The 16,042-nt window shown below is 65.8% G+C and overlaps 1 protein-coding gene across 11 annotated transcripts in view; it reads right to left on the bottom strand.

Annotated features, from left to right (window-relative positions):
• RBFOX3 (RNA binding fox-1 homolog 3) overlaps nt 1–16,042 on the bottom strand; it is a 327,226-nt gene that overhangs the window by 232,729 nt on the left and 78,455 nt on the right. For all 11 annotated transcript variants that reach the window (XM_070060201.1, XM_070060198.1, XM_070060194.1 and 8 more), the window contains exon 2: nt 8,605–8,726. The gene's annotated coding sequence lies outside the window, so the exon portion shown is untranslated. The remainder of the gene's footprint in view (nt 1–8,604; nt 8,727–16,042) is intronic.

The raw sequence follows: 16,042 nt of genomic DNA, 5'->3' as shown, positions 1-16,042 counted from the left end.
AGGGGAATGGACAGGGAGGGGCCAGGCCCTCGGCCCTCTGAGGGGCGTAGCCGAGCTGTGGCCCCTCCCCTGACACACGCTTCCCAGGGTGTCCCGGGGATCAGTGTGGAGCCCAGCGAGGGACTTCCTAGGCGAGGGGCTACATCTGTCCCCCCTGCCAGCTCTACCCACAGCACCGGCCTGCTCCCTGTCCCAGAGGGTGGGCAGGGGGCTCTGTGAGGGCTGCAGAGCCAGGAGGTGGGGCTCTGAGTTCCCCCTCCCCCAGGAAGCCGCCGCACGTGTGCACCTGACACCATGACAACCTCCCAGGGAGGCAGAGTGGCAGAGGGAGCGGTGCCCAGCAGAACTGGACGGCCGGAGCGGGTGGCGCGGCTGCTCTGGGCACCACCGTCTGCTCTGGGCCACCCAGCTCCAGGCTAGGGAGACGCCCCAGCAGCAGAGGCTCAGGAAATCCCACAGGGGGATGGCCATGAGGTCCCTTCCCGACTGCCCTACCCAGCGCTCCTCCCGCCAGGGAAGCCGGGCCCACCGCCACTCCCCCTCAAGGACGCCAGGCGGTGAGGGTGGCTGGGCCACGGCCTCGCCCATGCCAGCTTCTCTGACAGCTGATTCAGCACGTGCCATCTGGGGAGGCCTCAGGGCTCTGCCGCAACCAGAGGAGATGGAGTCCACGCCAGATGTGCGTGGGTTTTAAAAGCCACAAATATGGCATCAAGGCATGTCGCGCTTACGTGGGGTCCCCTCCAGGGAACCACTTCACGCTCCCCCCCGTGGGGGTCTTCGGGGGAAGCTCCCACCTCCAGCGAAATGCTGGGTGCCGCTCTGCCGTCCTTGGCGGGGACATATCCTACCACGTGTCGGCGCTGCACCAGTGTGCGAGGCCACAGGAAATACAGCCACGCAAGCCACGGCACCTTTCTGTCCAGTAGAAGAGAGCTCAGCGGGATTCACTTCTCCGTGGACAGAGGGGGCTTCCCACCCGTGTCCGGGAGTCACACCGTGGGCCCTGGTACCGGCGGCCAGGAAGGACCGGAGGAACTGCCCGCCTGTCACTCAGCTCCCGCGAAGCAGTGACGTCACGGGCACCGGCCAGAGCTCTGTGCTCAGGGTTTCCACTGGGAAGTGAGAGGCGCAGGTTCTGGGGCCGGCGAGTGGCGCAGTGGGCTACACTTCCACCTGCACGCCAGCATCCCGTGTGGGCGCTGGGTTGAGTCCCGGCTGCTCCTCTTCCCATCCAGCTCTCTGCTGTGGCCTGGGAAAGCAGTAGAAGACGCCCAGGTCCTTGGGTCCCTGCACCCCTGTGGGAGACCCAGAGGAAGCTCCCAGTTCCTGGCTATGGATCGGCCCAGCTCCGGCCGTTGCGGGCATTTGGGGAGTGAACCAGTAGCTGGTAGACCTCTCTCTCTCTCTCTCTCTCTCTCTCTCTCTCTCTCTCTCTCTCCCTCTGTGACTCTGCCTCTCAAATAAATAAATAAAATATTTTAAAAATAAAAATCTTCTTCCAAGAGCACAAAGGGCTGCACAAAATGCCGACTAGTTCAGCCACCACCGTGACCTCGCCTTGGGAACTGTGTGAGCGCCAGAACGGTCTAGAACAATGACCACAAGGACACTCCAGCTGGCCTCTGGGCATCCCTGGGCGAGGGCCACTCGTGTTGGTGGCCGAGGGCACGGGCGTCGGCAGCCGGCACCACGGCGCAGGGAAGCAAACACAAGGCCTCTCAGGGAGACGCGGCGTCCAGAGGCTGAGGAGCCGGGCCAGCCTCCAGAGGTGCAAGAAAACCAGTGTATGTGTTTAAAAAAAAGATTTATTATCTATTTCAAAGGCAGAGAGACACACAGGTAGACTCACGGGTTCGTTCTCCAGCCAGGGCTGGGCCAGGCTGAAACCAGGAGCCAGGAACTCCATCCGGGTCTCCCACCTGGATGCTGGGGCCCAAGCACCTGGCCCGTCCTCCGCTGCCTTCCCAGGCGCGTTAGCGGGAGCTGCATCGGAAGAGGAGCAGCCGGGACCTGAGCCCACGCTCCAACAAGGGCCGCGGACATCACCAGCAGCGTCACCCTGGCCTCCACGCTGGCCCCAGGGAAAGCACTTCCGGCCACTTCTGCCACGTCAAGGACCCTGAGCAGACGCGGGCACCGTCACGCCCCTCACAGCCCCGCACCACACTCTCCAGCTGGGACATCGCCTGTGACCGGGGGACCACAGAACTTCTAGAACACGGCGGGCGGCGTGATCCTACTCCAGCCCCCCCCCCCCCCAGCAGCTCTGGCAAAGGGCCCGCGGCTTCGTTCCCAATTCCTGGCAGACCGGGCTTTGGTTTACTGTTTAAAGCCATAAAGAAAGGAGTGACCAGCAAACGGAATAAAAGCCACACGCCGCATTAGAGCTTGACTTCTCCCAAGACAGCAGACCTGCAGCTGCGCCGTCAGGCGGCCGTGACAGATTCCAGAATTCCGTACCCAACGTGGAGCCCGGCGGCCGCAGCTCCCAGCCAGCGCCGGACCCACAACCTCACGTTGAGAAGCCCTGATCCCGGTCAACACGAGCGGTACGTCCCGAATGAGTTCCACCGCCCCGAGCCGGGGGGCTTGGGTGGGGGCCGCTGCCCCTGAGCCACGGGGGGGTTGGGTGGGGGCTGCTGCCCTGAGCCGGGGGGCTTGGGTGGAGGCCACTGCCCTGAGCCACGGGGGGCTTGGGTGAAGGCCACTGCCCTGAGCCACGGGGGGCTTGGGTGGGGGCCACTGCCCCTGAGCCACGGGGGGCTTGGGTGGGGACCGCTGCCCCTGAGCCACGGGGGGCTTGGGTGGAGGCCACTGCCCTGAGCCACGGGGGGCTTGGGTGGGGGCCACTGCCCTGAGCCACGGGGGGCTTGGGTGGAGGCCACTGCCCTGAGCCACGGGGGGCTTGGGTGGGGGCCGCTGCCCCTGAGTCACGGGGGGGTTGGGTGGGGGCCGCTGTCCCTGAGTCACGGGGGGCTTGGGTGGGGGCCACTGCCCTGAGCCACGGGGGGCTTGGGTGGGGGCCGCTGCCCCTGAGTCACGGGGGGGTTGGGTGGGGGCCGCTGTCCCTGAGTCACGGGGGGCTTGGGTGGGGGCCGCTGTCCCTGAGTCACGGGGGGCTTGGGTGGAAGCCACTGCCCTGAGCCACGGGGGGCTTGGGTGGGGGCCGCTGCCCCTGAGTCACGGGGGGGTTGGGTGGGGGCCGCTGTCCCTGAGTCACGGGGGGGTTGGGTGGGGGCCACTGCCCCAAGCCGGGGGGCTTGGGTGGAGGCCGTTGCCCCTGAGCCACAGGGGGGTTGGGTGGGGGCTACTGCCCCTGAGTCACGGGGGGGTTGGGTGGGGGTCACTGCCCCGAGCCACGGGGGACTTGGGTGGGGGCTGCTGCCCCTGAGCCAGCGGGGGTTTGGGTGGGGGTCACTGCCCCGAGCCAGGGGGGGGTTGGGTGGGGGCTGCTGCCCCGAGCCACGGGGGGTTGGGTGGGGGCCACTGCCCAAGCCACGGGGGGTTGGGTGGGGGCTGCTGCCCGAGCCAGGGGGCGCCAGTACCCCAGAAGTTATGTGCCCATCACCATTCTAAGGTTCAGGTGCCTCAGGGAGCCCAGCCCTGCCTGGTGAGGACTAACGAGGACCCTGGAAAGCCTTGGGACGAGACCCTGGCACACGGGGCCTGCACACGTGTGTCACACTGCCACCTCTGCCCAATGCCGGCACCACAGAGGGCCCCCAGGTCCAGCCCGGGAGCGGATCTCGGATCTCCGTGGAACCCGCTGACCTCACGTGGCCTCCCGGCCCTCCCGCCACGTGGACCTTCACCGAGGCCACACCCGAGAGCTTCCTGCTGTCCCGGCCGTCACTCAGAGACGCCAGCTGTGCCTGCTCCGGCTCCCGCCCCACCTCGGCCTCCTGCACGCACGCCGTGGCACACACGCGCGCACACCCCGGCACACGCCAAACCCGTCTTGCCCGGCCTCTGCTTCCAACTAAGTTTTCCCTTCCCTGTTCTGCCCCCACTGAACAATCTGGAAAATCACCAGGCCCGCAGCACCGGGTGCCACCTTGCAACTCGAGCGCACTTCCTCCCGTTCCACAGAAATCTCCGCTCGTCGCCGCCCTTCACGCGGACCTGGGCGGCAGCCCCTGAGGAAGGGAGGCGTGGAGGTCGGGGCCAGAGCGGGCCGGCTCCGGGACCCTCCCCACAGTGGGGCCAGCAGGAGCTCCTCCCGCCAGAGCCCGAGCCTCGGCCACATCCGTCCCATGGGATGAGCCACAGAGCCCACGTCGAGGTCATGGTGCCGGGCTCCCTGGTAGCCCAGGAGAATCTGTGTCCTGGGGCCGGTGCTGTGGCACAGTGGGTAAGGCCACCGCCTGCAGTGCCGCCATCCCATATGGGCGCTGGTTCAAGTCCTGGCTGCTCCACTTCTGATCCAGTTCTCTGCTGTGGCCTGGGAAAGCAGTAGAAGGTGGCCCAAGTGCTTTGGGCCCCTGCACCTGCGTGGGAGACCTGGAAGAGGCTCCTTGCTCCTGGCTTCGGATCAGCGCAGCTCTGGCCGTTGTGGCCATTTGGGGAGTGAACCAGTGGATGGAAGACCTCTCTCTCTGTCTCTCTGTAACTGCCTTTCAAGTAAATACATAAATCTTTAAAAAAAAAAAAAAAAAAAAAGAATCTGTGTCCCCCCCAAAAGAGCCATTCCCACCCAACCCCAGGACCTGTCTGGAAATCGGGCCTCTGGGGACAGATGAGGCCGAGATGGAGACACCCAGTGCCACTGACCCCTGTGCTCGTCAGAGAAGTGGAGGTGGAACCGACGTGGAGGAAGGCTCAGAGACAGTCAGAGACGGGAAGCTGTGTGACGACGGAGGCAGAGATGGACAGCTGCCACTCGAGCCAGGGACGCCAGCGTCTGGGGGAGGGGGCGAGGCCCCAGCAACACCCTGACCTTGGACTCGGGGCCTCCAGGGCTGCGTGAGACCGTGAGCTGCTTGCACCATCCCCGGCCACGGCTCTCTGCTGGCAGCCAGGGGGCCCTGACACAGAGGGTCTGAAACTGGCTCACCGCCTCGTCCTCCAAGTGCTGCACCCAACGCCCTGGGCCCTGGGGGCCGCACCCCACCCCTACAAGCTGGCCGTGGGCCCCCGCCACTCCTGCCTGAGGACCGGGACCAGGGAGCAGCCTGCGGAGTCCTCCCCCCAGCCCCAGCCCGGCTGCATCTGGGAGCTCTTCGCCCTTAATCGTTCTTAATGCTTTAACACACGAGTGACTAATGGGCTCTAATTGGACAGCTCCGGCGCCGAGCACGGCCCGGGGACTCACCGATGGTGCCCTCTGTGACCGTGGGCCTCCTAGGGGGCCTCGCAAGTCACCGAGGAAAAATACAGGCCTGTGTTTCTGTTATTTAGAAAAGCGTCACACCAGGGCCGACAGGCAGCTTCACCCTCCAACCAGCAAACACAGCAACGGCAAACAGGGAGACGCCGGGCGCCGAGCGGACAAATGTCACAGACGTCACTGAGGCCTGGGCCACTGCTCTCGGAGGCCACCCCAACACCAGGGGGCGCTCCAGGGGCATTCCAGCCGCACAGCTCCCCTGGGAGGGGAGGGGGCGTGGCCTCTCCACATCCCCTGGCTGCCTCCGCACCCCCGTGGGCAGCACGGGATTCCCAGAACTACAGAGAAAGGGCCGAGGGGCTAGGGCTGTGCACAGAGACAGACGGGGGTCTTGGAAGAGGAAGCTCAAGGCATGAGGGCCACTCGGCGGGGCGTGAGGCCAAGGGAGAGACAGAGACGGCGCAGGGTGGGGGTGGGGAGGAGGCGGAGGAGGAGGAGGGGGAGGAGGGGCGGAAGCGGCTGGGGTGCTCCAGGTCTCCTTCTGGCACGTGGCACCTCCCGGAGCCAGCGCTTGCTCGTGGCAGGTGCGCAGCCTCCCCAAGCTCCTTTAACGGAAGGGGATCCCGGGCGTCCGATCAGGACCCCCGTTTCCAAAGCCCGGCTCAAACTAGAGACATCGGGGTTAAAACATCAAATACAGGAGGAGAAGAAGGAAGAGGCCCCAGGGCTGCCCCTCCGCCGGGCGCTCCTGCCCCACCTGCACCGACCCCGACGACCCCGACGACCCCTCCCGGGCAGGAGGGCAACGTCCCGTCAGCTGCTGGTGTCCCCAGGGACAGCCACGCTCTGCCCTCCCCTCCGGCTCCACAGCTCTTAAAGACAAGCCGACAGGAGACAGGCGTGATGGGTGCGCCGGAAGCTTGCTCACGCACGGTGATTGATGGGTGGGGGCCAGGGAAGGTGGACGGGCCCCGCCACAGGAGCCCTCCTCGGGCTCGCTCAGCCTCGGCCCAGCCGGGAGCTTCTGTGCCAGAGCCGGCGGCCCGTCCCCTCCCCCTAGGCTTGGTCGCTGCCGTCTCGGGCGAGTCTGGTCCTGCAGCCACGCTCTCTCTCAGTCAGGACTTGGCCTTGGTGCTACACTCAAATCCAAGTTGAGCCCACGCTCACGGGATGAGCTCTGAGACGGAGTCCGATTGACAGGCGGAACAAACAAACCAGGGCTGGCGCATGGCCTGGGACGAGACAGCGTCCACCACCTCCAGCCCCGCCTGCTCGCCTCAGGCCCCCAGCAGTGACCACGGCCACACGCAGCAAACCAAACGGCCCAGCCCCACCCTTGGGAGTGGACGCTTTGCAGGCTCCGCCCCCCGCCAGGCGTCCCCACCTCTGGCCTAGAAGCAGCCCAGGAAGCTCCTAGGGACAGAGGGACAGTCCCTGCCTCTAGGCCACAGGAGCCACGCCCCCAAGGGTGCGTCTGGAGCCCCTCCCTGGAGCTCCTGTCTGGGGCCAGGAGCCGGGCACCCCGACCACTGACCCTCATGCCAAGCCTCTCCCACCAGGGGCGTGCACCTGCCCTCCTCAAGTTGCCAAGAGACAGCCGTAAGCCCAGACAAGACTTCAGACATCCAGGGCACATGGGCCTGCACCACTCTAGCTCTGGGGGCTTCCCTCTGGGGCTTCTCCCCTTGACCTGGCCCCACTGGAAGAGGAAGACCCTCACTCGCCCATCCCCCGCATCACAATGTCCCAGTGCACCTTGGGAAACAGCAGGGGGCTGCAGAGCGAATGGGCGGACGGGAGCAGCGGCAGGTGGAAGGGGGTGGCGGCAGAGCCCTGAATTCCCCAGACGTCAGGGCATCGGTCGGGTGGTGACTTCAGCCTTGAGGACCCCAAGAATTCACCTTTTGTGGGGAACACTGAGCCCGCAGCGTCCTCGGAAGAGGCAGCGTGCAGAGCTGAGCCAGCCGTCACCTGGGTGACACCCAGGGTTCGAGGGACAGTGCACGCATGACCCAAGGGGGCGCATGCCCTGCATGGGGTCAGCATCAAGTTATGAGTCCAGAGAGGGACTCGGAACCACTGAGCGACGGCATAAAAGGAACCATTGAAAGAGGGGACACCCAGCCCTGACGCAGAGACGAGAGCCCCCTGCCATCAGGCACGCCGAGATGTCCAGCCCCCCCCCACTCTGGACGGGATGTCTTTAGCAGGGCCTGGGGGACCGGCCAGCGCCCTGCTCCCTTTTGGGGGCCCTCGCTGGCACCGTGTGCTCGGTGCAGAAAGGGTGGCCATGCATGCCCAGGGTTCGAGTCTCCCCCACCCCCACCCCTCCCCTGCCTGGTGCAGAAAGGGTGGCCCCCTGTGCCCAGGGTTCAAGTCTCCCCCACCCCCACCGCTCCCCTGCCCACCTCAGCTGCCAGCAGGGAGCAGTGTGCCCTGCGCTCCAGGACCATGTGACGAGCAGTTCGTCTACGCTGTCCCTGGTTCAGGGAGGTGACTTCGGGAACTTTCCCCAGGACCAGGAGTGTCCCTGATTCATCAGGAGCCCCCTGGACCACACCCGACCTCCGGCTGCCCCAGAGACCGTGGACCTGAGAGAGGACAGGGACCCAGCCAATCGCGTGGCCCGACGCAGTGAGACTGGACACAGCTCTGGCTCCCAGAGCCTGGGGGTTTCACGGGTGGTGGAGACACAGAAGAGCCGGTCCTAACCGACCTCGTCTACCTGGGGGCTGTAGGCTTCCACAAAACCGGGGCCCTCACTATGGCACCTCTGCGAGTCCTGCGTGGGGTTCCAGCACGTGACCAAGCCCGAGGGTGGCCCCCGGGGCTCACAGCCAGCACTGGAAGTGCAGGCAATCTTGGGGTTCGTTCCCTGAACCCCAGAGTATGACGCTGACTCTAGTGGTAGGGGCAGAACCGAGCTACCGGCGCCCACCTGCTCCCCTGATCCCGACTTCAGGGCCCTCACGGGCTGCAGGGCGACCTGAGCAGTGGAGGAGACCCTGACCCTCGCCCCCATGGCTCTCGTGCTGGCCAGAGAGCAGACCCCACACCCCGGCCGCCCTCAGTCCCACAGCCGGGCTGCGGGGCCTCAGGGCAGACCGCGGCCGCTCGCTCCTCATCCCGATTCTCCCCGCACACTCTCCGAGTCAGCTCGCCGCCAGGATCTGAACACCAGAGACCCGCGCCGAGTGCCCCCGCCTGCAGCTGCCGTGGAGACGAAACGCGCCCGTCACAAACACAGACGCGGGCCGGCGAGGGCGGCGACCCACCTGGTGCTGGAGGTGGCGTGTGCTTGGCCCCGGGGGGTCCTCTCTGCAGCTCCCGGGGCGCAGGAGGCTGAGGCAGGGCGGGTGGCGCAGAACCTCTAGGCTCTCAGAGACGGAATGTCCACCTGAAGGGAAAGAAGACATCCTGGCGTTGATCTAAACCCAACGGAAGAGGGAAGCCGGCCAGCCACGTGAGCCCCACGGGAGACACAGCCCCAGCGCCGGGAGCCCCACGGGAGACACAGCCCCCCAGGCGGTGCACCCTCCACGCCGCACCCCACCCCAGCGACGCCTCCTGCGGCGTCCATGCTGGAACCCGCCACCCTCCGCCCACCCCGTAGCCACAGGCGTCACAACATCACCGTCCTGGTCACCTCCACGCAGCCGTGTCCCCTTGCACGTGAAGGAAGCCGCCCCAAAGCTGTGTGAACTCAGTGTCTGGGAGCCCACCGCTCACAGGGTCTGGAAGACCGACTAAGAAAGTGCAGTGCCGCACGGTGGGGCTGCCCGTTCGCAGCCAAATCCTCTGTCCACGGGACCCCCGCAGCCCCCTGGGCTCCTGCTGCCCCTCCCTCCCCACGCCCCATCTCTGTGCCCACTGCACAGGAGTCGCTGTGCCTCGTCACGGCTCCTCCCTCCCTCCCCTACCAACAGGACTGTGGCCGAACAGAGCACCCTACACAAACCAATCCCCACCCCTCGGCATCCCTGGGAAGCCGCCCTCGGGGCTCAGGGCGTCTGGGAGAGCGGGTGTGCCCCTCCTTCCTGTGGCCCGGCCTTGCCTCCCTGGAACACAAGCCCTCGTGAGGGCAGCCTTCGTGCCTCTGTGAGTCTGCACCCAGCCCCCAGCACCCTGGACATGCCTGGAGCACGTGTGGCCCGCTCAGCACTTCCCGAGGGCAGAACCAGGGCAGGAATGAGCGCCCTTCCACGCCCCTGTTCAAGCCCTGCGTTTATGGACTCGCATCCCACTGGACTCCCCAGGAAGCCGGAGGGGCTGGCTCTCCCGCCGGATCTGTTGGTGGGGGCCAGGAGGGGTGTTCGGTATCTGGGCCTCGACAGTCTTTGGGGGTCTTCATTCACACCAGCCCACACAGCATGTGCAGCAGCAGGCCGACAAGACCGGCTCTGGCCAGCCCACAGACACCAGCTCTGGGGCCAAGCCATGGGGTGGGGACAGCCAGGGAGGGCTAAGCTGGGTCTGCCTGCCTCCCCCCACGCACCCATGGAAAGGCTCCCTCTGGCCCTCCCCAGAAATCTTACAACAGGGCTTTCAACAGCGACCACAACAGTGAGACTACCACCTGTTGCTTTTTTCCTAAAATCAGTGCCATCCCGAGTACCAAGAGTGCACCCCAAGGTAGCCCCCAACCCCAGAGAGACGCTGGGGAATGCCTGTCTTTCTTGATGGTGGCATAGGAGGGACTGACCCGGTCCTGGGCTGCAGGAGGCCGCTGCCCACGGGAACAGCCGGGGCGGGGCGGGAGTACCCGGTCCTAGCTCAGCAGATGAAACACAGCGAGCAGGACGGCTGGGCGGGGGGCCCAGGTGGAGGAGTGATAGGGGCAGAGGAAGGAGGTGGCAGGCGTCTCCCAGCCCTGAGCATCAGCAGCCGGCACGAAAGGCCGGGAGTGCAGGGGGTGGGGTGGGGGGGCCCTGTGCCACTGTGGCTTCGGAAGCAGGAGGACCCAGCGGCTGAGGGCTCTGCCTGTCCAGCCTCCCCTGAGCCCAGCGCCACGCTCTCCAGCCCCGAGTTCCCGCCGGCTCAGTGGCCCAGGGGGCAGGGGCACCTGCAACCCACGGGTCTCTCCTGATGCCTTGGAGGTTCCAGGGGTGACAGGAGGCTCTCTGGGGCCTGGACTCGATTCCCGAGTGCCCACTTCAGCTCACAGTGTCACCTCCTCTCCAAAGTCTCCCAGCGGGGATGGCAGAGGGGGTCATCTCTCCCATCGCCCCCAAGGCAGAGGAGACACAGAGGACCCAGGGCAGGTCGGGGGCCCAGGAGAGGCCGGCCGTGTGCCGCGGCCATTGTCCCACCGGCGGTTGTCAGGTCTCTGGCCCTGGAGGCAGAAGGAGCTGGTGCCTTGATGGTGTCCAGCCAGAAGTCTGGGGCTCCAGGGCCTAAGCCGGAAGTAGGGGTGGGGGTGTGCCAGGAAGGGAGAGGCACAATGAAGGAAGAAGGCCCAAGGCAGGCAGGAACCGAGTGGCAAATGCGGTAAACACCAATTCCGGTCAAAGTGTGGACGCCTGTTTGCCGAATCACCGCTGAGGCCCGTGGGGTCCAGCGTGCTGGGTGAGCGCTGAGTAGGCTCCCAGGGGTGGGCCCAGGATGAATTCGGTGGGCACACAGTAGGTGGTCCGCCTTCAGTGTGCAGTGCATGATGGGAAGGAGGGGAAGAAGCCCATCGTGGGGGGAGTCATGGTTCTGCTGACAACCGCCCGGGGGCCTGGGAGGGTCCCGCTCACTGCGTCCACACAGGAGGGTCTCTGACTCCCGGGGTGGGCTTGGGCAGCAGGACCTCCACGTTCTGCACAGCAGAGCAAACGCAGCAAGCCCCCAGAAAAGACAGGCGTCCGGGACCCCTCTCACTCAGCTGCCCCCGCACGGGAGGCCCGGTGCAGAGCACACATTTCGAATTTTTCCCCAGATCCCCCAAGAGGAAGGTGCACTTGGACTCCCAGGGACCACGGTGTGCTGGGGACATCACAGTCCCATGTGCGTCAGGAACCAAATGTGGTATCCAGCCGGAAGTGGCTCTATCTATGGGAAGAGAGATGGGCACCGTAGAGCAGTCCTGGTGGACAGGGTGAGGAGGGGCCTCCCCCTACCTGGCCTGCTGCTCACAGGTGGGGCAGGTGTGGGGGATGCCACGACGGCGCCCCCTCTGGGCAGACACAGCCCTGCAGGTACAGGACTGTGTCGCTCCCCCTCTTCGTGGAGGAACGACACAGGACCCTGCGCTGTTCTTTCGTCTGCTCGGCCCTCCCCGGGTTTGCTGCTGGTTCTTCCCGGGTTGGCTGCCGTCCCTTCCACCTCCGTGGAAGGGCGGTTCCCCCTGGCCACATTCCCCACTTCCGCAGGGGAGCGGCACACCGCCGGCCGGCTCTCTCGGGGGCTGCACAGGTGTTCCCCTTAGATGTTCCCCTTAGATGTTCCTTGTGCATGCCGTCTTTATAGTCCTCCTCTGCCAATCCCAACTCGGCTGCCCACACGCCGAGTACGCTGCTCTCCTCCAATCAGGAGCAAGTCCTACAGTTTATTGGCTGAACTGGAGGCAGCTGTGTAGAAGCTGTTTTCTTCTCTCCCAGCGCCATATTGTGGGAGAGCAGATGCATAGAATAAGTCTTAATTCCAGTAACTCAGTCCAGTCCGGGTTGCTCCCCACAGACTGGAACCTGGACCAGGTGCCTCGGAACAGGCCACGCTCTCCACCCGTCTCTGGGACGGCCTGGGGGACGCCCCTCAAGGAGGCTGTACAGTGGGCAGAGAGCGAGAGGTGGGAGCTGTGGGCCACAGCTCTCCTCCCAGCCCACGGGCTGTGTGGCCAGAGACAGACCCCCCTTCCCCACTGACGCATTTCAAGGGCCTGGACGTGAGACAGGGTCAACGGCACCCCAGCTGCCACCCACGGTGCTGTGCTCGGACATCGCTGCACCAGAGAGAGGCACAGAGAACCCACGGGCAGGGCCTCGCCCCACATCTGAGCTGCCGCTTCTCCCACCGGCTCCACGGAGAAGCCCAACGCCCTCCCAGGACTACAGAGCAACAGACGGGGGCTGGGCCTGAGAAAGAGCCTCTGGGTGGGTGGCGGGGGGTGGGGGGAGGTGTGGCGAGTGGGCTGCAGTACCAGGAGCCCCAGGAGAACAGGGCTCTCCCCGCTGCTCATCACCCAGGCCCCTGCCAAGGCCCCGAGACCCTCCGGACCCAGCCCCGGCTGCCTTCCTTGTGCTGGTTTGCGTGAAACACACCTGCATCCTCCCTCGGCTCCCCAGCTCCCCCCACCTCGGCCCCTCTCAGAGAGGCTGGCCTCCTCCTCATCCGTTTCTCGTCATCTCCTCCGTCTCTGCTCCCCCCAGATGCGCGCTAACGACCAACACCAGGGTTGAAGGCTGCAGCTCGGGAAGCCAGCGCAGTCAGCCGTTTCTTTAACCGGCAGAAACGGCGCGCCGCCAAGAGCCCAGGGCACATAGACTGTTCCGGGTTCGCAACCCCTCCTCTCGTTTCCAAGCCACTCTCTCGAAGCCAGCCCCAGCCCTGCCCCCACACGAGTCCTGTCTCTGCGAGAACACCTTGGGTTTCACCGCCCTGGCATCTGGTCGGAGCCCGGCGGTTTGACTGCGGCTCCGTGGCCTCCTCCTTTCTCCGCCCAGCGTGTTCTAATGACGCCGTGTGCCTTGTGCTATTGTGGAAACGTTACACGATTCCCCGCAGCCAGCACCCAGGGGAGGGCCCTGGGTAATTTCTGTGTCTTCCAAGATGTGGTTAACGCAGGCGCTGCGCGGGGGTGTCATTGGGAAGCAATTTTCCTCCAAGGTCAGGAAACTTCTGGGGAAAGGCTGGGCGCCCAGAACCTCCGGCCCTGAGCTGAGCTTCGGGGCCCAAACCTAAAGCTCTTGGCCAATCACAGGAAAGCCCCGGCCCAGCTAACTCGCTGCTTGGAGCTTCCGCAGCCCGAGCAGATGCAGGTGCCGGGGCACGGGCCAAGTGTCGCAGGCTTCCCTGCCCGCACCAGCCAGGTTCTGGCTTCTGGAGTCAGAGACCCAAGACCCCGCTGCGGTGCACCGGGCCAGCGGCAGACACGCCAGAACTCGGCTCACCCAGTGCCCACGTTCCAGCCCTGCCAGAAGGCACCGCCCCCAAACACCCCAAGTCCCTCCTCTGCTGGAGGCCCGGGACACAGAGAGGCACAGCACAAGGACCTGTCCCCAGTGAGCTGTCTGGCCATGAGGACAGAGAGCCAGTGGACCGGCGTCTGGTAAGGGCTGGGACGCAACAGCAAGCCCTCCGAGAGTGGAAGCCGGCTCTGCTCAAGGCCACGGCCCCCTGGCTGCTACACAGCGGGGCCAGAGAAATGTATGAGAGAGGATGAATGAATGAAGTGCCACGGGGTGGGAGGGGCCAAGGGTTGGGACCCTCAGCAGAGGCCCCACCTGGGCCTCCCTCCCGGCAGCCCAGAGCAGCTGGGTTCCCCGGGCCGGCACGGGCCCAGCGTGCTGACGTGGGAGGGCGTGGAAGTCCTGGCTCACCTACCCGGGAAATGGGGACAGTGCCACATCACAGTGGAGGCGATGGGCGGGGTGGCCTCGGGCCCTCCCCTCAAGGTACGGAGCCACGCCCCCAAGTTCTTACAGAAAAGTCATCTCCTAGATAGAAGAGAGGCAGAGCTGAAGCCGCTCTCTCAGCCCCCGGGGGCTGCGTCCCCCGCCCCGCCCACTGCCCAGATCCAGATGTGGCCGGGCCATCAGCAGGTCATCCAGGATCTCCACTCCTGGGTCCTCTGTGGGAAGGAAAGGGATTGGACAGGGGACTGAGGGTGGACACCTCCTCCCCACACCCATGCCAGCACCCACGTGGTCACGCCCAGGCCTGGGCCCTCCTGCCCCCACCCCGGGGCTGCAGGGGTGGCTCTCAGAGCAGGACAGGTGAGGCACAGCTGCCCCCTCCCACCCAGGAGCACAGAAGCCACCCACCCCCTCGCCCCAGCCTCCCAGGTCAGGGCGGACGACAGGGCCCCAAAAGAACAGGTGTCAGGAGCGTGCGGACGGCCAAGGGGCCGGGAAAGCTGACCGGGGAGCAGGGACAGGGCTCCCCTGGCCAGAGGTCCTCCTGTCCACCTCCTGCCCTATCTCGTGGGTGTGAAACGCAGACTGGAGCCTGGCAGGGAAGAGGCCTCACCGCCCCCCACCCTGAGCCCAGGAACACACACCACCTGCTGCAGCCCCCGACCCGCTCTCCTGGGGTGGGGGGAGCCTTAGCCACGACATCGCCCATCCCAGGAACCCGCACTTCTTCTGAGCTCCTCTGGGCGGCGCTGTTGGAGCCCAGCAGGGCAGTGCAGCTCAGGGTCACGGTCGGGGCCAGGGAGCCACCTTAGGGTGAGGCTGAGGTAACCAGACGTCGACTCCGCCCACCCCTCCAGGTACCTGAGCTCCTGTCAGCCGTCATTCATTCAGTCCCCCAGCCATGCGCTCTGTCATCTATCTGTCCATCATCCATCCTTCTACGCAGCCTCACCCACGAAACAGCCCCAAGTGAGGGCGGGACAAGGCTCAAACAGCAGCCGAGCGGGGAGAGGGGACGGCAGTGCCCCGGAGACTCGGCAGAGCCGTCCGTGCGTCGGGGCGGCCCTTCTGTCCTGCCTTCGTCCTGGGGCCGGCCACGGTTTGCTCACCTGTAAGCCGGGCTGACAAGGACTCTGAGTCATGCCCACGCAACGCCTTACCCTGGCCCACGGTGGGCACCCCTCACACAGGGTGGCCAGCGCCGCACCATGGCAGGAGTCCACGCTAACCGACTCCGCGGTCTTCCCCACCGGGGCGCTAACGCCTCCTTCACCTGCTGTGAATCGGCACAGACTTGCTGTCCCATAGGACGACGGAGGTCACCACCTCCAGCCTTGGCAGAAGTCCTGTACACGTGCCGCTGCCAGCGACCCCGGGAAGCCCAGCTCTGCCTGCAGCCCCCACCAGCTCGCTGGGGACAGGAAGTGACGTCACAGCCCAGGAAGAGGCGTGACCAGGGAGGGGAGACCGGCAAGGCCTGGAAATGAGAGTGGACGAGAGGGTCTGCCTGGCTGACTTTTAACTCAGGGTAGCCCAGTCGTCAGCACCGCCAGGGCAGGCTGTGGGACGCATGAGAGGCGGCCGTGCGCATCACTGCAGAGTGATGATCCCCTGCAGGCACATCGGGGATCCCGCACAGCGCTCCTGCCACGATCACTGCCACGCAGGTCCTCGCCGAGGGCCCACGGGTCCAGCGTCCACAGTCATGAGGACGAAACTAAAACTGGGTCAGACCCGAAAGGCAGGCTCTCCGCCGAGCTGCTGAACGCACGGGAGGACGCGGCAGCTCACGCATCTGCCTGCCCCGCGCAGTGAGGTGGGCGGGCTCGGGGGTCCAGCCGCCCGCCCTCCGCACACAGGCCCCTCTGGCCAGAGTCCTTCCCGCCAGCGGAACCAGAGACCAGGAAGCTCCAGGGCGTCAGACTCACGGGGGCCAAGGCCATCGGTTGCCCGCTCCTCCCCGCCACCTACAGCCCCGGGTTCGAGGCCGTCGGACGGAGCCCAGAGGCTGCAGATGCCCCCCAGCCCAGACCTCCCGCTGAGGAACCCCAGCCTTTACCCGTGGCCCACACGATGCCGACACCTCGCATCTGTGTCACGCGCCCCCCTCCTTAGAAATCAGATATGCAGTCTGTGTGTGCTCACACCCTGCCTGGAA

The sequence above is a fragment of the Oryctolagus cuniculus genome, chromosome 17 (assembly GCF_964237555.1).
Source record: "Oryctolagus cuniculus chromosome 17, mOryCun1.1, whole genome shotgun sequence".
NCBI classification, from domain to species: Eukaryota; Metazoa; Chordata; class Mammalia; order Lagomorpha; family Leporidae; genus Oryctolagus; species Oryctolagus cuniculus.
The sequence above is the reverse complement of the archived record's forward strand: the minus strand, read 5'-3'. Positions and strand labels throughout refer to the sequence as shown.